The sequence below is a fragment of the Urocampus carinirostris genome, chromosome 14 (assembly GCF_059441175.1).
Source record: "Urocampus carinirostris isolate Australia breed hairy pipefish chromosome 14, RoL_Ucar_1.0, whole genome shotgun sequence".
NCBI lineage: Eukaryota > Metazoa > Chordata > Actinopteri > Syngnathiformes > Syngnathidae > Urocampus > Urocampus carinirostris.
The window spans coordinates 31908204-31936009 of record NC_142362.1 but is presented as its reverse complement, the minus strand read 5'-3'; the positions used below and the strand labels follow the sequence as shown (position 1 = coordinate 31936009).

At 40.5% G+C, this 27806-nt stretch overlaps 1 long non-coding RNA gene across 1 annotated transcript; it reads right to left on the bottom strand.

Moving 5' to 3' along the window:
• LOC148353188 (uncharacterized) lies at nucleotides 1-26335 on the bottom strand. The gene is made up of 2 exons (XR_015852736.1): nucleotides 25388-26335; nucleotides 1-670 (listed from the first exon to the last, which is right to left on the bottom strand). It is a non-coding gene; the product is annotated as an uncharacterized LOC148353188 (long non-coding RNA).
• Nucleotides 26336-27806: the final 1471 nt, after the last annotated feature.

The following is a 27806-nucleotide window of genomic DNA, read 5'->3' as shown; positions in this document are numbered from 1 at the left end:
TCAAGTCAAGTCACATTTATTTATATAGCCCTTAATCACCAAAAATGTCTCATAGGACTGCACAGGATTACAATTACAAAATTACACAATTACCTGATCTTAAACCAGCATGCGAGGAACAACTCAAAAACCTCAGTGTGAGGAAAAAAAGAGAAACCCTGAGAAAGGACCCCACACGTGGCAATCCCCCCTCCAGGATTGACCAGGGTGAATTACAATTAGCATTACTGTACACATAATAGTAAACATTCGGTAAGATGTTGAAGATGTCCGGAAAGAGCATGACACCAACGACGCCCCCAGCCTGTAAACTAGTCCAGAAAGTCTACGACGGCCACGACGCTGCTTCCCATCTCTGCCAGCTGGTAAAAGCAGGGGTTGACATGCTGCAGGTCAGACGCTTGTCCGCTGACTCATCTCAAATCATCCTTCTCCTTCGTATCAGCCAGGCAGGCGTCGGAAAAAGACAGGACAAAACAGAAAATGAGGTGGGCATCAATCATACGCTTTGGAATAGAAGTGTGTCTTAAGCCTTGATTTAAAAACTTCCGTTGAGGTTGCAGATCTTATCTCCAGAGGCAGGGCATTCCATAACACCAAGGCCCGGATGGAGAACGCTCTCGAGCCTGCAGACTTCTTGGCTCTCGGAGTCACAACTCTTGAAGCTCATCTAACAAAAGTAATTTAAACTTTATTTTATTTATCTTTATAGAGCATGTTATTTTATGAAATGTTTATTTTTTTAGTAAAAAACAATAAAGGTTACTTTTACAAGCCTTGAACATACTTATATTAGCCATAAACATTTGTATGTTTATGGCTAATATAAGTATGTTTATATAGCACTGAAGCAACTTACGAACAAATTCAACTTACGGACGATCGTCCAGAATGTTGTTCGTAATTAGGGCAGCATCTAGACTGAAAACGATGCTAAATATTTAGCATTGACATGTTTTCACTGATCAGGCCCACTTGAGAGCATAAAGTCCCGATCCAACCCCCGAGACAAACTGAGTTTGACATGCCTGCCTTATTCCCTTCATATCAAATCCTGGTTCAATCAAAAAATGATTTTTTTTTTCTTTTCATGTTTGATGCCAGCAGTCTGATATTTATAATGAAGCATATTCTGATTGAGAAAATGCAGGAATTGTGCTGCCTTTCTGAGGCACGCACTTATCTGGCTTTTCAGTTTCAGGCAAATTAGACTCAGAGGTTCCTGGTCTTTTACAGCGGTCCCGAAGGAATCATCGGCCTGACACAATTTTGATAGAAAGTCACAATTAACATAAAGGGAACACAAATGACTGAAAGGTTGTTACATATATTCCCTTTGGTACGGCTGGAAGCCCAAGCATTTGTAAAATGAGATTAAAAAGTGAAATTAGAGGAAATGTGGTTAATTTGTTCAAATGGACAGTGTGTGTGTTTAGCAGTGGTGAGCCTTCAGGGCCTGCAAGGCCTTCTCTGCTGGCCTGAAAAATATCTGAATCATGCGATGTTATGATTTTTTTCCATTAACACTTATTAGGATTCAATATTCAAAGATTCAAAGCATTTATTGTCATATGTACAATAAAAAATACGATCCACTGTACAATGAAATTTTACTTTGTTGTCCACACAGTTGCCAGCGTAATAAAAATAAGAATTTATGATTACAAAATATAATATTACAAATATCAAAAGGATAAAAATGCAATATTAACTCAAGATGCGTTAAGGCAACGAGACAAAAACAACATAAAACACAGTTAAAGTGTGTATAGTGCAAGAATAGTCCAAGAATGGTCCAGTTAAAGTGTCTGTAGTTTAATAAAATAATCATTAACTAATTCCATATCATCTGTCATCTTCCTTTTATTGTTTTTCTCCTTTAATCGGGATGCTTCTCGATGTGAGCTGACATGTTTAAGCATTTAACCAATCACATTTCAGCCTTAAGTGTGCCAGGCTCAAAAGTCTGCCCAGAAGCCTTACCAAAAATTCTGAGGGCACTTTAGCATAACATAGGTGTCCATTGGTTAAGCCAATCAGGTTTGAAGTTGGCAAGGAGAGGGCCTTCTGGAAGGCCTCGGTAAACAAGGGGGCGGTAAAGCACCAAAGTCTAAAATCTATTTTTCTACTAAGTTATAAAATATTTTCTTTGTTTACTCTACAGTGAACGTTTAACTTATTTCAACTTTAAACTTGTAATACTAAGCGACTAAAATATGAAATAACCCAGAATATCTGAAAAACAGAAGTTTTAAAAAAATATGGTACCTTAACCCCGTTAACGTACCCCACCAGAGGGCCGACGGACTTTTGATAAACAAATACATGTCCGTACGCTGTCACAAGTCACTGAAATATGTCATGCCACATATCCTTGGAAAGCTTTAACTTGAGATTCGAGATATGAGGAACATTTCTAAATATATTCATTAAAAAAACATCACAATCAGTCTGAAACAAGATACCCGAAAACCAGCCAGCGTGACTCACCATTACATCACCTGGCCGTCATTAACTTCTTTGAATGTCCTCAAAAATGGTTTCGTTACATCAAGGACAATCGGTAGAAACGTGCAAAATATTTACTTCAAATCACATGATAGTGACGACAGTAAAATAAAAATCCACCTAGAATATTTCTACTTCGTTTGACGTTGCTTCTTGTAATCCATTCTTTTCGCCACATCATTCCCGTTTGAAAATAAAAAGCCTCGTAAAATTATTCCTGATATGGTAGTTAGGCATCCCCTTTTGATTGACAGCTTTTCCATGATGAGGGTCTGTTCATGCTTGTTATTTTAATCCGAAGTTACATTAAACTTGTGACTTCTTTGACACTGTATATTCCACCTGTCTCTCTCTTAATTTTACTACTTGGCGGCCATTACCAAAAAATTGCATAAATTAGCTGTGTCATTGCATAAGCCCCAGGGATGAAAGCTTGGGGGGAAAAGACGCCGCTTATAGTTCAAATTTACCTGAAATCACCTAAATCATGTGTCAGATTTGTTTTTGTTTTGCCAAACTATCACATTGAAGGCTATAGATGTCCAAAATATTTGAATACGATGGCAATTATAGATATTGTTTCACATGCTAACTACAGCTCTAATGAGTAGTAGAAAGTATTAATAGTCAACAATGAATTACATTGGTGACCATTGTCACTAAACACATTTTACAACAAAATGAGGCATCTCACATGATTGTAACATCTGCTAAAAGTTGCTCAGGCACAATATCTCTATCTCCAGGGGTAACATGACGGCATCAACATCATCTACACGCACCAGACTTCTAAAGTTTGAGAGTTTTTTAAACTGGAACCGACGATTAAAAAGAGTACTTGAAAACAGACCTTGCGTCTCATATCAGTAGCTCGGTAACACATGAACATATAAAGAGAACAATCGGACAGTTGAATGGAGTCTGATTGCCAAGGTAAGAATCAATGTTTAAGGCAGTACAGTATTGATGACATGCATTGTACATTTTATATGTGTCAGGGAACGGACCAGGAAGCAGGAAGGGGTGAACTCATTTTTGCGTAGACGATCAGTCACTTTTATTTAGAAAATAAAAGTTGTCCAACACGCAGGGACCAAAGACAAAACAAAAACAGGCTTACAGGCAATCACTCAGAACAAACGGGCACAAACAGGTCTTCAAGAAAGAAAGGCAGTAACTCAGAACAAACGGGCATGAACAGGTTTTTCCTCGAGTCAAACAAAACAATGGTATGGCCACGGGCAGTCCCAAAACAAGCCCTTAAGAATCCCACACACAATTAAGTCAATCTGTGTCAGCTGATGTCAGGGGGTGGGACCAGATGGGTGTCATGCAGGACATGACAGAACCCCCCCTTCAAGGGACAGCTCCTGAGGTCCCAAAAGGAAATTAATACCTCGTAACCCAGAATGGGTCGACGCTCCCGATGAGGGCAACCCCACTCCCTCTTCCAAAAACGCAGGAAACGGGGAGAGGCAGGAGCGGTCGTCGTCGGACGAGTCGGGCTGGCGGCCGCCGACAGCAAGTTGGGCTGGCGGCCGGCGGAGTCGGGCTGGCGGCCGGCGAAGACGGGCTGGCGGCAGGCGGAGTCAGGCTGGCGGCCGGCGGAGTCGGACTGGCGATCGGCGGAGTCGGACTGGCGATCAGGGGAGTCGGACTGGCGATCAGGGGAGTCGGACTGGCGATCAGGGGAGTCGGACTGGCGATCAGGGGGGTCGGACTGGCGATCAGGGGAGTCGGACTGGTGATCAGGGTAGTCCAACTGGCGATCAGGGGAGTCGGACAGGCGAGCAAGGGAGTCGGACTGGCAAGAAAGGGAATCGGACAGGCAAGCAAGGGAGTCGGACAGGCAAGCAAGGGAGTCGGACTGGCAAGCAAGGGAGTCGGACTGGCAAGCAAGGGAGTCGGACTGGCAAGCAAGGGAGTCAGACTGGCAAGCAAGGGAGTCAGACTGGCAAGCAAGGGAGTCCATCTGGCGTCCTATGCATTGAACTCGCTCGATCAACAGCTGAAGGGCGATGACCTCACTAGGCGATAAACAAACGGCATTCCCCGGTATTCCCCAAATTGGGTTGGGATCGTTCGCTGAGTTCACATGAGTTGGCCATACCATTCTGTCAGGGAACGGACCAGGAAGCAGGAAGGGTGAACTCATTTTTGCGTAGACGATCAGTCACTTTTATTTACAAAATAAAAGTTGTCGAACACGCAGGGTCCAAAGACAAAACAAAAACAGGCTTACAGGCAATCACTCAAAACAAACGGGCACAAACAGGTCTTCAAGAAAGAAAGCCAGTAACTCAGAACAAATGGGCATGAACAGGTTTTTCCTTGAGTCAAACAAAACAATGGTATGGCCACGGGCAGTCCCAAAACGAGCCCTTAAGAATCCCATACGCAATTAAGTCAATCTGTGTCAGCCGGTGGCAAGGGGCAGGACCAGCTGGGTGTCATGCAGGACATGGCAATATGTGTATATTTAGTCGCCTTATGCTCTCTCAGTTGGATGCAGAGATTAGAATTCATGCGTTTGTTACCTCCCGTCTCGATTACCGTAATCCACCTCTCTCCAGCCTTCAGCTGGTACAAAATTCTTCAGCGAGGCTTTTAACTATGACAAGAAAGTTTGATCACATTACCCCGATTCTAGCTAACCTGCATTTGCTCCCAGTTAGCTTAAGATGTGATTTTAATGTTCTGTTTGTAGTATACAAAATCATGCATAGACTTGCTCCTTCATATCTTTCAGATTTAATTTCCCCCTATGTCCCGGTCCGGAGCCTTCGTTCTGAAAACGCTGGTCTACTAGTAATAACAAGAGCCAAGAAAAGTTCCGCAGGTTCGAGAGCGTTCTCCATCCGGGCACCGGTGCTGTAAAATGCTCTTCCCCCTGAGATTCGATCTGCAACCTCAGCGGAAATGTTTAAATCTAAGCTTAAAACACACTACTATTCTATAGCATATGAATAACCGATATTTTATGTTGACACTATCTGAGCATTATTTGCCCTCATGTAGGTTTTAGATCAGGGGATGGTGTCATAATAGTCTCTGGTTTGCAAGAATCTATGGTCTATAGCCATTGAGACTTGTGATTAAGGGCTATACAAATAAACATGTCATGACTTGACTTTAGTAATAAAAGAGAGCTTGAGGATTAGGCCAATTTGTGCCTCACAAACATATTTGAAATTATATGCTTGCAATCTGAAGAACAAGCTTCAGTTGTTAAAACATTAAAAATGACAAACGACAGTTGTTAAATGTTGAAAATTACAAGCTGCAAGTGGAATAACTGAGAAAAAAACTGGGAGAATGTGTATTATTATCAATGTATATTGACATATAGTTAATATATTTCAATTGAAACAAGCAAAGAAAAGAATATCTAGCAGATGTCCCAATACCCCTCAATAATAGTTAGGTAACATAAAACGATTGTATTTATTTAAATGATTATCTTGAGCTTCATTTGAATATTTTCTTAAATCAAAATTAAGGGGTATATTGGCAGATAAAAGGCCCAGAGACCTACACCAACAATAGAAAAAGCAATATTTTCATGGATAAAGAAGCCCAACAAGGTAACAAAGCAATGAGTAAGACAATTGAGGGATATACAGTATTATTATTATTTATTTAGTATTCTTGCAGCTGTTTTAAATTGGAGTTGCATTTGGTGTGTCACCTAAAACCTAACACAAGAAAAGGGTAAAGAAAAAAAAATATTATCCGATTATTCCACTAAATGCTTAAATAGATGGTGACTACAGACGCTCCTCTACATACGACCATTCGACTTACGTAAAACGGTAAATACGAACATTTTTTTCGGGATGTCGAAAAATATCCAGGCATTGCTGTAAGTTGGATTTTGTATTGTGTGTACCTTTCTCCGAGTACAGGACAGTACTGTAGTGCTCTTTTCTGGCGCTACCGCCGTGTGGCGCTGTGAGAGCTCACCTAGCATCCACCCTGAAGAAAAATACTGGCTTCTACTTCCTAGTTCGTGTGTAAACATAAAGTACTATGTATACTGTATCTAGCGCGCTAAGAACGTTAACGTTTTTATTGTTTAATATCTCGTGCATCCATTCAATATGATTGGTGTTAAGTGTAAAGAGGAGGCGAGTCGTTTCTTTTGAAAAGAAAGTGGATTAAGAAAGCTTGATATGGTTGAAAATTTTTCGTAATGCTTTTTGTCAGCCACTTTTTACCACTTGAAGCACATCTCCCAAAAATAAGTTAAACCTCACTTCATTTATCTTTAAAGAGCATATTATTTTATGATTTTTTTTTATTTTTTAGTACATAACAATACAGGTTACTAGGACAAACCTTAAACATACAAAATATAGCACTGAAGCTCATGAAGAAATTCAACTTACGATCGTCCAGAACCCATCTCGTTTGTCAGTTGGGCAGCAGTCATTAAATGCAGCCCTTATGCTAACCTAACTGAATCTTTACAGTTTATTTTTTTCATCTTTGAATATTATCTCACAGGACAAGAACATTGAAGAGAAAAACACTTTTTTCTATTTTACCTTTTCCCCCTCTGTATTTTCACCTTTGGTTCATGCAGTGACAGGCCATCTCAAGAAGTAACAATCAATAAGGGAAAGAAAAGACGAAACAAGCACTCCTGCTTTTGAACTAAGCAAAGGACCCTGAGCGCCCTGAGAAATTCCGACCGGATCAATCCATCTGGAAAATGGAGCAGAACACGCCTGATCAAGTATTAATAGATTCCCTTCAATAAAAACACGAAGTCCGGGCGAAGCTGCAGATATACGAGCGGAGTGGAGGCGGACAAGTGTGATTAAGATGAGCAAACCATCTCGCCCTGAAGATAATTGATCATCTGTTTATTTCCTGACATTCTGCTGCACAATTACACAACCCTCATTGCAGCCATTTTATTGTTGTGCATGTGGCATTTGTTTTTTTCCTTTCCCCTAAAGCGCCTAGCAATTGACATTCTGTAATTAGTCAGTAAACATCTTTTGAAACCCGGCCTGACATTTCAAGGGGGGGGGGCTTGCGTCCATTCATTCGTGATGGCTTGATAGACTCGTACAGAGGACGATGATGCACTCAAGAGTTTGTGCCAGCCACTCATTATATTGCATTAGGCACCCCTGCTAGGAGGGGAAGGCCAAAGCTCAGAGGGACCGCATGGAATATTAAATGCGCCTTTGACCAATGCGGTTGCATCAAGGTCTTGATGCAGATGTAGAATAACGAGGCAGCGTTTTAAAACAAGCGAGGGACAATTCGTATAGAAAGACAAATTCACAAGTTATAACGTATAACTTGTTTATATGCATAACTGTATACGTGCATCCACTTATTTGGGTGCTGCTCATAAACATGTTAGCCCAGCTAAAAATGTAAGGTCAATGCCCAAATCTCAATAGATGTCACAACCAGAACGGAATTAGGACCCAAATGCGTAACGTTAACCACAAGTTTATTAAGATAAAGAGGAAAGGCAGCGCCCGCGATCGGGTCCTCGCCGGACGCGGGAAGCAAGCCGCTCACAGAATCGGAACGTGTTCCGAATGCGGATGTGGAATTTCCGGAGCGGGAGATCGTCGTGTCGAAGACGGAAAAAACAGGTCCATAGCCGGGAAAGGAGAGCAAAACGTGGTCGGGGTCCAAAAACATGTCGTAGCCGGAGATAAACGGGTAAATCAGGAACGGACGGCGGAAAACAAGTGCAAAAAGCGGGACCGACGGGAGTCAGAGTCAAAGTGCTTGCCTTGTAGAAACAGAGGTTTGCTGACGGACTGACAACGGGTGAGTGAAAGGACGGAGCTTAAGTAGGGCGGGGAACCAATCAGGAAGCCAGCAGCGGCTGGCGCCAAACGAGCGGGCACAGGCGAAACTAATCAGTCATCATGACAATAGAAATCGTTGAGTAAGTGATTTTTATTTTCACTTACTGTATTTCCCGCACTATGAGGCGCACTGGAATATAAGTCCACCCCCAAAGAACAGCCTGTTGTTGTATAGTTTTTATACATATGGCTCACCCACCCGAAACTTTGAAAGAGCCATAATGGACCAAAAGACAAACAAACAAAAAACAAATATGCCAGGAGCTGCAAATCACTAAAACCCTTATAAAATTATTTTTTAAAAGTAAAACAAAAGTTGATTCATACATAAAAGTCAGTCATTCAATATTTAATACTTAGACTTGCATTCAAAAAAAGAAATATCACACGAAAAATGCATATATTTTTCCCTACCACATCTTTTTCCATTTTGAAACATTTTCATTGACTCCTAGTCAGTCCGCCAACGAACCTATGCACTTGCAAGACTTGTTTTTTGACTCCGTCCGGTATCCTGCTCGTGTATCCAGTATCCGGTATCGATCCCACCTGTCTTGTCCTGTCCGGTATCTTGCTCTAGAATTCAGTATCGATCCCGTCTGTCTCATCCTGTCCTGTATTTTGCTCCAGTCTCCGGTATCGATCCTGTCTGTCTCGTCCTGTCCGGTATCTTTCTCCAGTCTCCAGTATCCGGTATCAATCCCGTCTGTCCCGTCCTGTCCGGTATCTCCTCTAATATCCAGGATCCGGTATCGATTCTGTCTGTTTTGCCCTGTCCGGTATCTTGCTGTTGTATCCAGTATCCGGTATCGATCCTGTCCGTCCCGTCCTGTCCGGTATCTTGATCGTATATCCAGTATCAGGTATCGATCCCGTCTGTCCCGTCCTGTCCGGTATCTTGCTGTTGTATCCAGTATCCGGTATCGATCCCTTCTGTCCCGTCCTGTCCGGTATCTTGCTCGTGTATCCAGTATCAGGTATCGATCCCGTCTGTCCCGTCCTGTCCGGTATCTCCTCTAATACCCAGGATCCGGTATCGATTCCATCTGTCCTGTCCGGTATCCTGCTCATGTATCCAGTACCCGGTATCGATCCCATTTGTCCCGTCCTGCCCGGTATCTTGCTGTGTTGTATTCAGTATACGGTATCGATCCCGTCCGTCCCGTCCTGTCCGGTGTCCTGCTCGTGTATCCAGTATCAGGTATCGACCCCGTCTATCCGGTATCTGCTCATGTATCCTGTATCTGGTATCGATCCCGTCTGTCCTGTCTGGTTTCGATCTCGTCTGCCCCTGGCTTCCTGTTTTCCTCTGCCTGACCTCTCAGTCTCACTTCTTCTGCCCAGGGATCGCCGAATCGCTGTTGTTTGTGTTTCCGCGCATGACTGCGCCGTTCCAGTAAAATAAAGCTTGTGTCAAAACGTTACGAGTTGTGCCAGTTATTAGTAAAAAAAAAGAACACATTTAGAAAGTAGAGTACTTACATTTGAGCCTGGAAATTGGGGTTTGTTCTTGAGTGATAAATAATAAAGTTATTAAATGAATAAATAAATGAAGGTTTTTATTTTGCAGGTTTTGACTATCACAGGACGTTTTGGGAACACAAACCCTGTGTATTCCATGAAACCTCAATTGTTCTGCAGTGAACCTGAACAAATATGTCTAAGTCAAGGCGATTGTCTAATTGCAAAATAAGAGTTGTACTTGTTTGTTTAATGTAGGGCAAAAGGCAAGCAAAGATTAATGTCTGTGCATCCCTCCGAGACGCCAGCATTTAGCAGAGAAGTGTCTGGAAGCATATTTGAGAAGCAGAGCAACAAAGGCTTGTCACTGTGTGGAAATTTGATTTAGTTTCTCACAAATGCAATGTCTTTAGCGGTGATTGTGCGCAAGCCTTTCAGTGTGTGTGCATTTTGGTTTCGCCCAGATGGTCTCGGTTGACATTGCCTACAGCGGTGTCAGATGCCATGTTCACACTACATAGGTCAAAGCATCAAACCCAAACAGGAGACTGCTAGCAGCCATAAAAACCTCTATTGACGTGATGTATACTGCTGCTGCAAGGCTCTCCATAGTCTCCACCTTTCTGTAGTTTTTGTGTCTATTCTTTTACAACACCGTTTTTAAGAATGTGGAAAAAACATGGCAATGACACGCAGTCAGGGGAGGCAGGTGAGGCTTAGCCTACCATGACATTTAATAGAATATATTTTTGGGTTGTGATGTTTACATTGTTGAATTATTGAATAAAAATCAATATTGAGAACTGAGGTTGTTTGCTGACTAATTACACATTATCAATAAGTGTGTTTGTATCAGTGATATGCAGTCAAAGGCCTTATGTAAAGTAAATAATACCTGCTTACACGCAAAACATCACACATGCACAACTAGACTGTCATACAGGCATAGTCAGGTCACAGGCACAAACACTTCTATACTCTCTCATACAGACTGCTATACTCTCATTCACACTACTATACTCTGACACATATTACTATACTGTCATAAACTACTGTGCTTTTCAAACTCATACCGGTACTACTATATTCATGGACGCACTGCTATACTGTCAGACGATACTATACTCTCTCACATATACGACTATAGTTTCCTACCAATACTACTATGCCCTTGCACAATAGTATTGCCTTTTACACGCTGGTTAACTACTGTTAAAAGAAAATAACTCTGAAATTGTTTAATTGATGTTGAAAATGTCAGGAAAAAATGTTAAAACGTCATATCGTCACGTCATATTGTCAAATATAAAACAATTGTGAATATGCTTGATGGCTGTGTTTTGCTGCTGTTGGTGTCGGTGGATTTGTTCAGACCGAGGACAATCGACTTTGGCCTGGACGGATCTATTGACACTAACAAAGATGTTATATAATGAAATTGTGAATATGTTTGATTTTCGAGAAGGTTTGTTCAAACCTCACTTTGTGTTTGCTGTTAAAAACGTAATATTGGAATATAATATTGTGAATGTGCTTAATTGCTGTTGAGATTGTCATGATTGTTTTCTGTTTTTAGTGTCAATAAATTTGTTCAAACCAAAAAAATACTCTCATACACACAATACTGTAATCTCGCACATTAGTACAATCTCATACGTGGACGATTAGAATGTGCAGTATTACAAAGGAAAATTAATCCGGTCTAAAAGAAAGGCACTTTAAATACACATTTAGGGATTGGCTTACCCACAGATCACTGTGCATCACTATGGTTACCAACATTACCCAAAGAAAAACAACATACATACATACTGCTATATTCTTGTTCACACTACTGTACTCTCTCTGATGAAAGATGAGGGTTAAATAAGGGTTCTTTGGTATGTCCTATGTCTATAGAGCTAAATGTTCTGTAGGCATTCAAGAAAGGGGTCAAAATGACAAAACGTGTCTGGCACCGGCTCTTCCTCTTTGAGAGAAACGTCTGGCATTGAATGACTGAAGCTAAAACATATTAAAATACCTTTTTTTACCGTTAACGGAATGTTGAGCACATGAAAAAGGTAAATGACCTTGCTCACTCGTCAAACTTTTCTTAGTGCCTATACAAATGTATATTCCTCCATCAAAAGAGGGCTGCTTCGCTTTCAGCTTCGGGTTGACAGCCAAGGCTTGACCTGAAGAGTTATATATCACCAGCTTGGCTCAGTGCATTCCTCCCCGCGCCAGCCTGTATCCAAAGTGTATCGGAATGTCCGTGGAATGAATATGTGGTTGCGTGTCTCCCTTTTTTTCCTTATCCGTGAGTGACTGGGTCAAGAGAGAACTGCTAATCCTAGCATTTTGTAGACAAACCACAAGACAAGTGAGAGCAACTTGCATGCAAGGAGAATCGAGATACAAGTTATATCTGCTTTCGTAGCATGCCTATGGCAGCATATCACAAGGCGTAGTGATAAAAACAGAGCCAGGATGTTGTCATGTGCCTCGTGCAACTTACCCTTCCTCCCCCAAACCATAGACTTCTTACTTTATCCACAGCAAAGCAATATCTGAGCGAGTGATGAGGATCTGAGCCAAATTCTACTTCTCAATTTTGTATTTGAACGAAATGATTGTCCAGTTTAAACCTGAGATAGTAGGATAGATTCACTTTAAAAACTGACCAGCAAAACTATAACGACTTGGAGTATTAAAATTACAGCTCAATTATTGTCTTTTTTAATGAAATCCTAAACGCTTCACTTCAGTGACTTTGTCTGTAATGAGTTTATGATGTTTTTAATATTGGACACCTGCAAAAGAGATTGCATGTGAAGCCAGTTCATTAATTTGACTATTATTGTGCACTGTTGTTCGTGGTTTTGACTATTATGAACTGTTTACATCATTGTTACTTTCAACCAATCATATTGCTGTTTTTTAATTCCCACTGCCTTTAGGGCTGATCTTTTTTGTAGCCTACGAGCTTTAATAAAAATAACGGGTTCAGGAGAGGGCCTTTAGAACAGGTAAATATTGTTTATCCAAAGTTGCCCCCCCCCCCCCTGTTCTAGCAAGTTTAAAATCTATTGATATATTCTTTCCTTATTGTAAATGTCTGATTATTGATTGATTGATTATTGCTCCAGCGAAGGTCAGGGGGGTCTCGTCCCTGTGCGTTGAGCCGACCAGATGAACCAGGTTTTTCCAATGCTGGCGGTCTTGTGCCAGCTGTTCTGCATCCTCTAGAGCAACTCCGTCGAACCATCGGTTTCCCTCGTGGTCGTCTCCAGCCTGCGGCCTTTGGGTCAAACTGCAGAATGGCTCGTGTCGGATGGTCTGGTGGTAGACGAAGGACATGGCCAAACCAGCGGGTGCGGCGTTGTGCGACCAAGGAAGATGCTTGGGGCTGGCACGTGCGTGCTCTGAGCTCTTTATTGGAGACTCGCTGGGGCCATCTGATGTTCTTGATGGTTCTGAGAGCCCTGCTATCAAAACCGTCGATTCTTGTGGCCAGGGTGTCATTCAGGGGCCATGTTTCTGAGCCATAAAGCAGGATAGCGAGTACGGCGAGGTTGTAAATGCGGAGCTTCGTCTTGCGTGCGATGGTCTTGTGCTGCCAGAGTGGTTTCCAGAGAGACTGCAGGGCAGATGCTGCCAGGGCTTTTCTGCGGAGAATCTCTGGTTTTAGGTCCCCATTGTGTGTCACCATGGACCCCAGATACACAAAGCTCTTGACAGGCTCTACGATGTCGCTACCAATTTGGATGGGAGGTGGATCTGGTCCATCACCGACATACATTAACTTGGTTTTCGTCCAACTCACTTGGAGGCCAAGCCGCGCTGCCTCTTCGCTGTAAATGCCCAGAGCGTCTCTCAGCTGGCTGTAGGAAGTGCTGAGCATAATGGTGTCGTCAGCATACTCCAGGTCATTCAGGTGGTAGTTGCCGAAAGACACTCCGGGGATGCGCTCACTAACCCTGAACATCAGTTGGTCGATGATGCAATTAAAAAGGTCGGGAGCAGCCACGCAGCCTCGACGAACGCCGCTGGAGATAGTAAACCAGTCGGAGTCAATGCCGTTGATACGGACACAGCTCTCTGCGTTGCTGTAGAGCAGCTTGAACAGGGCTATGATCTTGGGTGGTGCTCCGAGAGCTTGGAGGATGTTCCACAGTGAAGAGTGGCAGACGGTGTCAAAGGCGGCCTTCAGATCAATGAATCCAATATACAGATGGCGATCTTTACGGAATTCACGCGTCTTCTCTATCAGCAAACAGACGGCTGAGATGTGGTCCGTTGTGGAGCGGTTGGGCATAAAGCCAGCCTGCTGGGGACGGCGGCAGCTTCTGATTGCTGGAAGGGCACGGCTGATCCTAATTTAAATGTCTACTAAACTTTTAACTTAAGAGTCTCCAAAATAACCATATCTCATATATAATCCAGTGAATTTGCTTTTGACTATGCTCAACATGTGTAAACAAACGTTATCATTCTTTTTTTCTGTAGAGTTAACTCACGGGTGTCAAATCGTATTTAAAGGGAATTATTGCCTAATACTGTTAAGGAGTTTAAACGACCCTCAATTGTGTTTTTTTTCTTCTTAGCATTATTTTGCCAAGGCAAAGGCCCGCGACCCCAATGAAAACATATCCGTAAACCACCAGTTGAGAAACACTGATCTACAGGACACTACACAATAAAATAACCAGTGTCAATGAAACACAGAAAGAGTAAAGCCAAAAACATATATTGAAAATATTTTCTAAAACTCAACAACATGTCAGACAATCATAAAGAGGAACCAAATGATTTCAACATTTTATATTAATGTATTTTCACAACCATAAATCATCAAATAACACACAATGAAACAAAATGAGCTGAAGATTAACCTTTTTTCTGGAGAATGAGTTAGGCAGTTTTGTTTAATTTTGTCTTAAAATATACAGTGTGGCTCTCATCTCATCTCTCATCTCATTAGCTGCACCGCTTATCCTCAGTAGGGTCGCGGGGGTGCTGGAGCCCATCCCAGCAATCATCGGGCAGTGGGCAGGGGACACCCTGAACTGGTTGCCAGCCAATCGCAGGGCAGTATGGCTCTCTTATTTTTTAAAAATGTTTTTGCTTTTATGGGTCTTTGGATCAAAAAAGTTTCCAAACCCTGCTCTAGTCACTAGTCATACAAACGATTCAATGGGTCCCTAAATATGAATTCTGAAGTCAGTCAGACTATTACCTGCATGTAAACAAAGCTATTGTAGCATGTAACTTATCTATAGCGCTTGCCTCATGCCTAAAACAAACACGGAACGTGTACTTTCTTCAACTACCAAATATATAAAACACACCAGGCAAATGGTTGGCATATTTAAAATAGAGATCTAAAGCGCTAGGGAGAAAAACAGTGAAAACAGAGTACAGGCAGCCGCCGAGAACCCCATGTTTGTGTGAGGATGGGCTCGCTCACCGTGGTGCACTGGGCTTCTAGTGAGCTTCATTTAACATTGGCAAAACCTGTGTGCTTGACCCTCCCTCCAAGGAGCTGAGTCATGAATATTAATTAGCCACAGTGATGAAAATCATGCACTATGCAACTAGGTATGTTTACATCCACCAAACAGTCAGTATGAGATTTAAAACCAGTTTTTCGGAACAATTAAAATAATTAGTTTTTATGGCTAACCCCATATGTATGCAGGATCGTATACCTCTTTCTGGCCAAATTCAAGCACTTTTGAGGACTTTCAAAGCCAATGTTCCAATTTCTCCAGGACCAGTAAAGGAAGAAATCCAGTGTGAATCATGTATTTTGCAGATCCATATTCGTGATTCACACATGCAATTTTTAATTATTGCATTTATCAAGACATTTGATTTTTACTAAATCGTGAATACATTTGTGGATGTGAACAATGCATGTGTAAGTATTTTTTAGACAAATCTTTCCTCATACAGGTGTATAATTTCAGCTGCAGTAAGTTATTTCCTTTACAATTTACCACTGGAAAAGTATACTTTTTTTTGCATGGCCCATGATAAATGTCATTAAATGACACATAATCCTTGCATAAGAATAGATTATACAGTGTCCTGTTTAGGTGTAGCATGCACGAACTGTAGGGGCTGATGACGCTTCATAAAACAATGCCATACAAAGTAAAGCAACCATGTCGATTATCATGAGGGAAGAATAAATGCTATGGTAAAGCGAAGCCACTAAAGAGCAGTGTCAGCGTCAGTTTTAAGTAGATTTGTCGAGAAACACTGGAACAATTTCAAGCATTTTCAAGCACGTCACAGAAAATTCAAGAACTTTAAATCCTTGAAAATCTGTTATTGAAATTTAAGGATTTGCAAGGATTTCAAGCACCGGTACGAACACTGTAAATGACGTTTGTGAATAGGTGATTGGAAGCGGCGAAGCAGGAGCGATGTCATCACTCAATGGACATCATTTTTTAATTTTAGTTTTTAGGATAAATACGGGAAAATTTGAATGTCATTCTTCATCATCAATTACATAATGCAGTTGTTTCCTCCTCACTTCAAGAGTGTATTTTTACTGCAACTAGTAAAATTAAAAGTTGTGCTCTTAAATTCCTCCCCGAGAAACACGGACTTACACCATGAGTCTAAAAACTCATGGCCCCCAATATGATACTTTGCGCCCCTGCCTTCGTAAGAAAGTTAAGGGACAGTGTGTATAATTTGCTTACTAGATGTTCTGTCTTGCAACCTAAAACGAAATCTTATAATCACGAGGGAGAATGAAAGTTACGGAGACTCGAAGTGACCTTAAAGCAGCGGTTTTCCTGTACTATTTTACACAGCCTTCTGCCAGGTCTTTAGTATTTGGGGGTACCCGTAGCGGCAAGATGATGAACAATTTTGTCAGTTTCCTCGGGGTGAAGCTCATGTTATGTGAAATAAATGGACATTTTACAAAAAGTATTTAAAAACAAGGAACATATATTGCATAGTTCATTAATTTTGCTCATCATTTAAATGTGTGTATTTTTTATTTCTTACATTTTCTCACCACTAAATAATACACACTTTCCTTTTGAATCAGCCCGAGCTGCTTATGGATTAATATAATACTAATTGATTTATTTTTAATTGAATTGTCTTTATTGTGATTGATATCAAATTGTGAAACATTGTATGCAACACAATTAGACCTAACAGTCCAAGGTAAACATGTAATAAAGACTGTAAAGAGAAAACAAATTGAATTACTATTAGGATAAGGAGGCAAATAATATTTACAATGTAGTGCTTAGAAAGCTGGCCTAAGTTATAATAATGATGCAAAGAAAAAAGAATAGTGCATTGTAACAACAGTTCAAAAAGAAGAAGTCCAACATGAATACATTTGAATTCTTAATGTTTTTTTTTAGAAATTATTTTGTGTAGGGAATTATAGTAAAATGATGTGATTTAGGATGTAGCATTAGTATTGTCACATGACGCTGCCCGTCAATGCCAAGGTCCAGCTCATTTCTGAAGAGCGGGATGACCCTTTACACAAAAAAAAAAGCCAACCAGATGATGGTGGTGCTATATCTGAGTCAGGTCAAAAGGCTTCTCCTGCTATTAGTAACCATGCAAACCAATAGTACCAGTTTCATGTGGGGAATCACAGGTGCCCTGACAGCCCTAGGGCTTAAGAGATTTGTAAAACGTAAACTGTGATATTGGAAAACAGTGGAAAACATGTTAATGGAACCTTACCTAGAACCTACCTCCAGCAACCCGTAGGTAATTTGAGTTTAAGACCCCTGACTTACACTATACAAAAAGATTAAATTTTGGCATTTTTGCTATAGTAGTAAATAAATAACTCGAAATTATAACAGACATATCATTATACTCGCGTGAGTGTTGTTTATTGATTTAGTCAGAGCTGCATGTATAATTCATTTCTGTGTTACAATACAACGATTAAAAGGGGCCACCAACGAAAAAGAAGACAAATAATAAAAAAAAAGAAAAATCCAAAATGTGTGTGAACCAATTGGATCATTCAGAACCCTGTATACAATAACTGTGCCAACAGCAAAAGCTGTCAGATTATTAATTACCATGTTAACGGTCATGCCTGCGCTTGGTTCCTGACTTCTTGATGCCTTACCCGACTCAATACATCCTGTATCTTGCCATCCATAATCTTAGTCCGGACTGGGTTATTTGTTTATTTAGCCCCCTCTCCCATGTGCCTAGCACTTTTGGTTGATTCCCTTTGTCCTTCAAAAAACTGGTGACTCCGCTGTGTGTCTACGCCTGGGTTCACGTTTGTAAAGCATAGCACAACTCAGGGTTTGTACATCTTTTTCGTACAAGGCCTAATTAAGCAGATTTTAAGGACTTTTAAAGCCAATTCACCAATTTCTTCATTACCAATAAAAGAAGAAATCAGATGTGAATCATATATTTAGCAGACCCACAAATGTATTTGTAATTGCACTAATACACATTTCATAGTATCCTGCTTAGATGTAGCATGCACCTGTCCTCCACAGCGCGACTCCTAGGGGGCGATGACCCTTCATAAGGCGATGCCATACAAACTAATGCCAGCTGCCGGTTTTCACTAGAGAAGAAAAACTACACATCAAAGCCACCAGAGAGCAGTGTCTGCGTCATTTTTAAGCAGTCTTATTAAGAAACATGGCAACCCTTTCCAGCATTTAAAATCACTTTACTTAAAATGTAAGCACTTTTCACTTCTTATATATATATATATATATATATATATATATATATATATATATATATATATATATATATACCACAGCCATATCCCCCTAGTGGGAGGTGGCTAGAGTCGTTTCTGACTCTTTTTGGGAGATTGATTCAGAGGAGGGGATTCCCAGCCCCTTCGCTCAACCCAACTGATGTTTTGGGAGTCATTAGGTGACCAAACCCCCCAATTCCAACCCCTAATGCTGAACGCCAAGCAGGGAGGCAACGGGTACCAATGTTTAAGTCTTAGGTATGACTCTGCCGAGGCTTGAACCAGCGACCTCCCAGTTTCGGAGCTACCGAACACAAAATTATCAAGTATTTGAGGCACCTGTAGAACTTGCACCTCTAACTTCAGTACTGAATATAACGGGGTTAGTCATAAAAATAGTGTTTTAAGCCTAGATTTAAACTGTTCCACTGAGGTTGCAGATCGAATCTCAGGGGGAAGAGCATTCCACAGCACCGGGGCCCGAATGGAGAATGCTCTCGAACCTGTGGGGCTCTTATTGGCTCTTGGGATCACTAGTAGACCAGCATTTTCAGACCGAAGGCTCCAGACCGGAACATAGGAGGCAATTAAATCCGAAAGATATAAATAACATGCATGACTTTGTAAAATACCAATAGTTGTAAGTACCAAAAAGCAAAAAAAAAAACCTGTCGAATGATAACAGTGATTAAGATAGTTCTAGAACAGTCCCTTGAGCTACTTTTTGCGACCCTGGTCCTCGTAGATTCCACATACATGTTAGCGAACCCTGCCTCAGAGAATGAATACTTTGAAAAAGTAATGCTTTCAAAGTGATCCTTTCAAGTGGACCTGATAATGCTTGAGCAGAGCAGACGAGACGCGAGACGAAACGTCTCCCGAGACGACCCGAGTGGTCCGACTATCGATTCTGTGCCTTGACAATACAAGGACCAAGATGAATGAGAACGCTTGCAAGCATCTGTCAATGTTCCCGACAAAAATGTCACTTAGTACAAAAGCGTCAGTAATTACCATTGTCAAAATGGATTGGCAAAATGACGTATTTTGGAAGAATATATTACAGTTTTTTTTTATAACGCATAGAGTACAGCGCAAGAATTATCAGGCATGTGCAAAAATATATGAATGAATTGCATTTATGTCATACATTTGATTTACAAGTGTGTATTTATTTAGCATATACAGTATTTGTATTTTTTTTACTTATTTATACATTTATTCATAAATTTGGTAAGATTAATTCTTCATACATTACTACCTTGCTCACTTCATGGAGTGTATTTCAATAATTCTGTGTTGACAAACAAGATTTATTTCCAACAGTAGGGATGCAAACGTCACTGCTGACACTTTACTATTAATCATTTGTTTTAGTACTCAAGCGAGGATATACAGCCAATTGTAGCACTTAAAATGTCTTGCTCCACTTGTTCAACTACTGGGAATTAGAAATACAGTAATCCCTCGGTTATCATGGTTAATGAGGACCAGAAAATCTGATAAATAGTGCAACTTCATAAAAGCCCCCGAGGGTTAAACTTACCTCGACGTGACGTCCTTACCGACTGAGAGTATACCACTGTAACAAAATAACAACTGTAGCTCTACAACTAAAAACAGAGAACACGGAATTGCAGTTGAATGAATGATTTTTGTATATCATCATAAAATAAAGGACAAAAAAAGGAGGGCTTTTACTTTCAGTGCAAGAGAGTGATTTAGAGAGCGGCTGGCTAGCTACACGCTAGCTCTGGGTGTCCTCAAGTAGAGCCAGGTCTCTGCGATGATTAAAATACAACCGTCCCAAATGTAGCAGTTTCCCACAAGGTTTTGTTCCAGATCATCCATTTTATGGACAATGGATCTAGAGTTAATAACATAGGAGAGTTGTTACGTAGCCTTGCCGCAGCAGTATGGTTAAACTGCAGCGCCGCTATGAAAATGCACAAAGCAGTGAACGAGTGATAACTGAAGCGCAAAAAGCAAGGGATAACTGTACTGCATATCCGAGCATGTGTCAAGTATTTTAATTATTGCCAACAAGTTAGTTTGGAATGTGAGAGTGCTTCAACCGTTTCCATTGAAGCGGTAAAGAGTCTCTCTCTTCTCCGAGTTGTTATTTCACCTTGTCACAAAAGTTTCCTCTCATCAACCTTCGCACTTTGCACATGAAGTGCATCATCTCAAGAGGAAATCATGAAAAGAGGGTGACTTATCCCGAGCGAGTCATGTATTAGCAGGTTTGTCAAGTAAGTTCATCTACAGCTGAAAAAAGGGCCACACGTCAGAATAACTTTAACATAAACGTTATGTTTTTTTTAGGCGAGATATCATTAGACAGATTGCAAGCTACTGAAGGACGGCAGAGGTAGTACTGGTAGATGAGGGGAAAGTGTATTCATTGCATTGTATTTTTTGGGAGAGGCTGCCGTCCAGTGGTCAAATGCAGCGTGCAAGCTTGTACGTCAACGTTGCTCATGCTGCAGTAACAAATTGCAGAACTCCAAATTTTGTCGATGAAAGGTGTATTATTACAATTATATATGTTTTTAAAAAGGCATTGATTTTTTTTACTTATGATTTACCTAGTAGTGAATGATTAAGAGTTCAAATGAAATGTGGTATTTGCATTTTCATTTATGTATTGTAAAACGGATGACAATTAGGGTTTATCAAAATGCCTTACAAATCAATAAAGAAAAAAATAATGTTCATTGATTAAGTATAAGTTGGAATTCGAATTATTAACCTCAGATAAAAGTACTGTGTTTGCCTAAATTGAGTACAGGGTATTTAATGTTATCCGATATATTAATCTGCACTAATGCGGTGGTTTTACTTGTTTCTCACAAGAGTATTGTTCAACAAAAACATTGGCAACAAAAAAGACTGAACTGATTTGAGTTATGGAGTTGCCACTGATTACAATTTGTAAACATATGTTTTATTTTGATTGAACATACCAATATTTGTTTTATTTAGGCTTGCAATTTTGTGAGCATTCAATTCAATTAATTTGGACCCATTTTATTCAATGCTATACCACTCTGGAATCATCAGTTTTTGGAGGATGGGTCAATTTTTTCGACTTGGTTATTTTGGTAGTAGCTTGCATGTTGAAAAAGAGTGAGTACCACTGGCGTTGAAAATGTGTCCTGTTGCATGTTAAAATCAACTTCCAGGAATCTGACCGAGTATTTAGCTAAAGAAATAGGAGCTGATGGAGCAGTTTGTTTAAGGAGTTTTATTACTGAGAAACAAAATAAGAAACATAATATTCTGGGCTTTTCCTCCCTAGACAAGCATCAACAAATGGCTGACCACTGTCTTTATAGGAAAGAATTGACAAAAATGAAATTTAACTGAATTCGGAATTCACAATGAAATTAGGGAAGAGGGGGTCACAACGTCAAAAGAAACCTTTGCTAAGACTGGATCTAACTGGATTTTGCACGTGGGATACTAGAATTATGGCAGACTTATCAGAACACTTAGAAACACTATCGGGGAAGTACAACCACTGAATGAAGGAATACATTGAAACATCAAGTAAACAAAAGACGTAAATTCCCTAATTTAGATGTGTGGATGAACATGGGCAGCACGGCAGATAAGTGGTTAGCACATCGGCGGCATAGTTCTAAGGTCATGGGTTCAAATCCAGCTACCTATCCTGAGTGGAGTTTGCATGTCCTCCCCCGTGCCTGTGTGGGTTTTCTCCTGGCACTCCGGTTTCCTCCCACATTCCGAATTGGCTGGTCCAAATTGTATGAATGAATGAGCGAGTTGTTTGTCACTGTGTGCCCTGCAACTGGCTGGCACCCAGTTCAGGGTGTCCCCTGCCCACTGCCCAAAGATAGCTGGGATGGGCTCCAGTACCCCAGGGACCAAACTGAGGATAAGCGGTGCAGATAATGGATAAGTGGATGGATAAACACAAAGCATTTTGTTGCATTTATTACAACAAAATGAATGACGTGATTATCAAAGTAATGAAGTGATGATTATATAATAAAATTAATATAACTGGAAAACTCATTAAATCATGACCATATATGCAGTGACACATGTTATTATCTAACAAAACCTGTCAACCTACCATAGCCGTGCCTCCCCTTATTAATGATTCTATTTACCAATAAACCTGACAAACACAAGACATATTATATAGAATAAAAACAAAGATAATTAGTGTAAACAAGTTTATTTTATTTTCCAAATAAACATCATAAACTATTCCTTCATCATCTCTCTGAGTGCCTCACTTGCAGTAAATTTAGTCTTGCTTATGACACATAGCAGTATATTTTACTATTTTTCCCTTACTAAGTTGCTATACGGTGTACACAATATGAAATGATCAAAACGTATTTAATACGAGGAAAACGTATAAGTTCACAGGTATACATATTCATTAAGACGGAATCATTTGAGAAAGATATTGGCCTTTCATTGATTAGCATTCAAGAAAACTGACATTTGTTTTCCAAAAAAAAAAAAATAATGATAATTTGATTCACTGTTAGAAGTTGTTGAATGGATACCAATCTTTGACTATTTGTCATGAACCAAAACAGAAACAGGACACAATCGCGTGACGTTCTCACACAAGCCATTTATTTTACGGGAAATGGGGAGTCATGCACATTAGGAAGCCAGTCTGGCGTGGAAGGACAGGAAGCCAGAGACCGACGAGACCGATTCCAATTGCCCAAGTTAATATCGGACAGATGGGGTCGATACCGGACAGGAAGGGACAGACAGGATTGACAGCGAATCAGGATATCGATAATTAAAAGGGAAAAACTAGACAGGAATGAAAACTGGAGAAAATAATAAACAGGATCCAAATAGACGGAAACAAAACTGGTACCCGAAATTAAACAGGTCAAAAATAAACGGGAACAATACCGGACTGAAGATAGCAACAGGAAAACAGGACCGAGTCAGAACCCACGTCTTGTAGGGCAGAAGTTCGTTTGACGGGCTGACAGCCGAAGCAAGTGAGAGCTGAGCTTTATATAGAAAGAAATCCAATCTCTCAACGAGCTGCAGCTGGCGCCCCATGGATGGGGCCAATTGGGCACCATGGCAACTGTGACACACACAGGCGGTGCCAACTGGTCACCATGGCAACCGTGACACGCACGGGCGCGGCCAATTGGGCGCCATGGCAACCATGACACTATTATAGCTGTCATTAGGGATGCCAATTAATTATATCTGTAAAAAAAAAAAGGAATAATGTTAAAATAAGTTTTAAAGAGTATTGTCATTAGGTTTAGCAGGATCAAAATGGAATATACTTTTAAAAAATGACTCGTTAAAAATAAATTATCAGAAAGCAAAGTCAGAATATAATTTAACGATAAAATGTGTTTGACTTCTTTTGGTGTTTTTTATTCATTCTATATCAAAATTCAAAAAGTGTCTTAGCATATGAAAAAGAATCCCAAAACAAAGTTTTAAAAGTGAATTACATCAGTGGTTCTCAACTGGTGGGTCAGGACCCAGAAGTGCCCAAGCAAAATAATGCCGACACTAGATGGTGATAATGCCCTGCTTTATCTCTTTCCTGTTGAGTTAATCGGCACTGTCCATATTGTGTTTGACTGGGACTATGATTTTGTATGTTTAATTTCCATTGTTCTGCCCATTATAATGGGTCCCAAGAAGGTTAAAAATAAGGGGCCAGGAAAAGTAGGAAAACAGTGACCACAATGATCGATTTGAAGAATTAAATTATTGCAAAATATAAAACATATTGTAAGAGTGTCTGCAATTAAAACACTGCTTGAAGGTATAGTCAATGGTTTAAAATGTTATATATGTCTGTCTTTTTTATTAGTACATTGATCTTTATTTTCATGACAATGAAGTAATTATTGTTGTTTAGGTGAACTATTTTTCAATATTTTGGGTCAAGTCAAATCATGTTTATATGTATAGCCCTTAATCACAAGGAGTCTCAAAAAGCTGTACAGACCCCAGATTATAGCAGAGTACAGATTATTATTACACCCTCTGATCTGAAACCTACATGAGGGCAAGGAAAATCTCAAAAACCGCAGCATGAGGAAAATAAAGAAACTTTGAGAAGGGACCGCACATTAGGTAATCCCCCTCCCAGGATGACCAAGCTGCAATTGGTGTTAATCACAAACAATAAAATCAAAAATAAAATATGAGATAATTAATGTATACTGGGCAGCACGGTGGGGCAGTGGTTAGCGCGTGAGTGGCACAGTTCTGAGGTCACAAGAAACCCCTGAGTGGAGTTTGCATGTTCTCCTCCGGGCACTCCGGTTTCCTCCCACATTCCAAAAACATGCATGTCAGGTTAATTGGCCGGTCCAAATTATCCCTAGGTGTGAATGAGCGAGCAAATTGTCTGTCCCTGTGTGCCCTGCGACTGGCTGGCAACCAGTTCAGGGTGTCCCCTGCCCACTTCCCAAAGATAGCTGGGGTGGGCTCCACCACCCCCGCGACCCTACTAAGGATAGATAGCTAGATAGCTAGATACCTAGATAGCTAGATAGCTAGATAGCTAGATAGCTAGATAGCTAGATAGATAGCTAAATAGATAGCTAGATAGATAGCTAGATAGCTAGATAGATACTTTATTCATCCCCGCAGGGAAATTCACATTTCCAGCAGCATCCCTGCGCTGAGAACAATACAATAATAAAGCAAAAAGAATACAATATACAAATACCCAATGTGACGCACTAATACCCACTGTAGCGTGTTATTATTGTTAGAGTATCTAGATAGTGCTACACAGAATACACATTGCAATAAAATTCGGTAATATGCAATGTAGGGGGTGTGGTTTAATGTGGGACTTTACCTTGCCGGGTGGAGTTAAAGAGCCTCATGGCATGAGGAAGAAAATATCTCTTCAGTCTGTCCGTAGTACAAGACAGTGACAGCAGTCTGTCGCTGAAGCTGCTCTTCTGTCTGGATATAATGCTGTGTAGTGGATGTGATGAATTGTCCATGACTGACCGCAGCTTTTTCAGTGCCCGTCTCTCAGCTACTGTTGTAAGGCTGTCCAGCTCTGTGCCCACAACAGAGCTTGCTTTCCGACAGAGCTTGCTTTTATTGAGACGAGAGGCATCCTTCTTCATGACGCTGCCTCCCCAACACGCTGCCGCATAGAAGAGGCCGCTTGCCACAACTGTCTCATGGAATATTTTCAGGAGCTTTTGCAAATGTTGAAGGAGGCCAGCCTTCTGAGTCGGCTTTGACCTTTCCTACATAGAGCTTCTGTGTTGGCAGTCCAGTCCAGTTTGTTGTCCAGCTGCATACCCAGGTATTTGTAGGTCTGGACAAATTCTACACATTCTCCTTTGATGGTTACAGGAACCGGGTGAGTTTTAGTTCTCCTGAAGTCCATCACCATCTCCCTGGTCTTGGTGGTGTTCAGATGCAGGTGGTTTGCGTCGCTCCATTGGAAATCAATTTACTGTACTCCTCCTCCTGCCCACTTCTGATACATCCCACGATCGCAGTGTCATCAGCAAACTTTTGAACGTGGCAGGACTCAGAGTTGTACTGAAAGTCCAATGTATACAGAGTGAATAGGAACAGAGAGAGCACAGTCCCCTGCGGAGATTCTGTGCTGCTAACCACAGTGTCCGATGTACAGCCCCCGTTTCACATACTGGGGTCTGCCTGTCAGGTAGTCCGTAATCCATTCTACAAGGTGTGAGGTAACTCCCATCTCTGTCAGTTTCCTACTCAGTAGCAGAGGCTGTATGGTATTGAAGGCACTGGAGAAGTCCAAAAATGTAATCCTCACAGCCCTCTTAGCCCTGTCCATGTGAGAGAGGGATCGGTGTAGCATGTAGACTATAGCATCCTCCACTCCCACCTTCTCCTGGTAAGCAAATTGCAGAGGGTCGATGGCGTGACAGACCTGTAGCCTCAGGTGGTGTAGCAGCAACCGCTCCATGGTTTTCATAATAATAAAAGGGGTGCAGATAATGATTGATTGATTGATTAATGTATACCGTAAAATAAAAAATAAATAAAAACAAAGTATGACCAGGTTGCAATAGATGTAGCATTACAAACAATTCACGGATATTGTCAACATGAAATAGAAATCATTCATAAACTATAGAATATAAGTGTGTCCAAATTAATTTCAGTATGTGTTTACTTGAAGGCAGTTTTAGGGGGTAATTTACATTTGATGTAGGCTTATATGCGGTACTTAAAATTGTTTTGGTTTTGCTGGTCATTTCGTTTTTTGAAAAAAGGTAAATATATTCCACTATCTTTGCTTTAAACTAAACCATCCTTTCATTGGATGAATTTGAGAAGTGACATTTTTTTCTTGATTTGTGTCACGGCTTGTCATTAGTGTGGAATGGTGGTCCTGAAACTAGACCAGTAAAGAACCACTATTGTCTTTGTTTAAAGTACACTAGTATTTCCCTTTCTTGTGAAAAAAAAATCCCTATTAAACACGACTTTGTTCTTCTTTTGATTTTTTTTTTTGTTTACTTTAACATGACACTGAAAAGAATGTTTTCTTCATTCTGTAAATAAATATGAAAGCACAGCTTTTTCCTTGTTATTACAGAAGTACTCCATTATTGTGAGAACGCATAAAACAATTTACTTTTAGATTTTGGAACAAACACTTAAAAGGGGTTTATTGTGTTGGTTGTGGCTTGATGGTCCATCTGTTATTCGCAAAATATTTGTTGTGCATGCAAGCCACTTCCTGTTTTGTTTTGTTATTTGTCTTCCCACCCTCTGTACTGTAATCCATGCCTGCTGCACAAGTGTGACTAAAAAGCGCAGATGGTACAATGTGGACGGTTTACTCGATATAATGCGGATGGAGCACGCATACTTCCCCCTGAGGTTTTCCTGGTGCGGCCTTCAAAAATCCAAACATGCGACTGTAAGAACATAATCCCAAATCATCTGCCTCGAATCCATTAAGAACGGGACTACAGTGATCCTTCGTTTTTCACGGGTGTTACGTTGAAACCTGGTGAGAGGAAACCTTTATTTACTTTTTTTGTATTTACTACTCAAGAACACTCCAATTTACAGGCTCGGGTATCTGTTTTACAAATGAAAGTACTGTACTTCATAAACATTCTTTAAAATTATTAGTGTACGATCAAATTTTAATTTTAAAAATAATCTGGAGTTTTTGTGACAACTGTGTGAATTAAGAACCAAATCCTATTCACTATAGATGATACTCTGCCTCTATCGCGAGGACATTATAGAAAACTGCATTT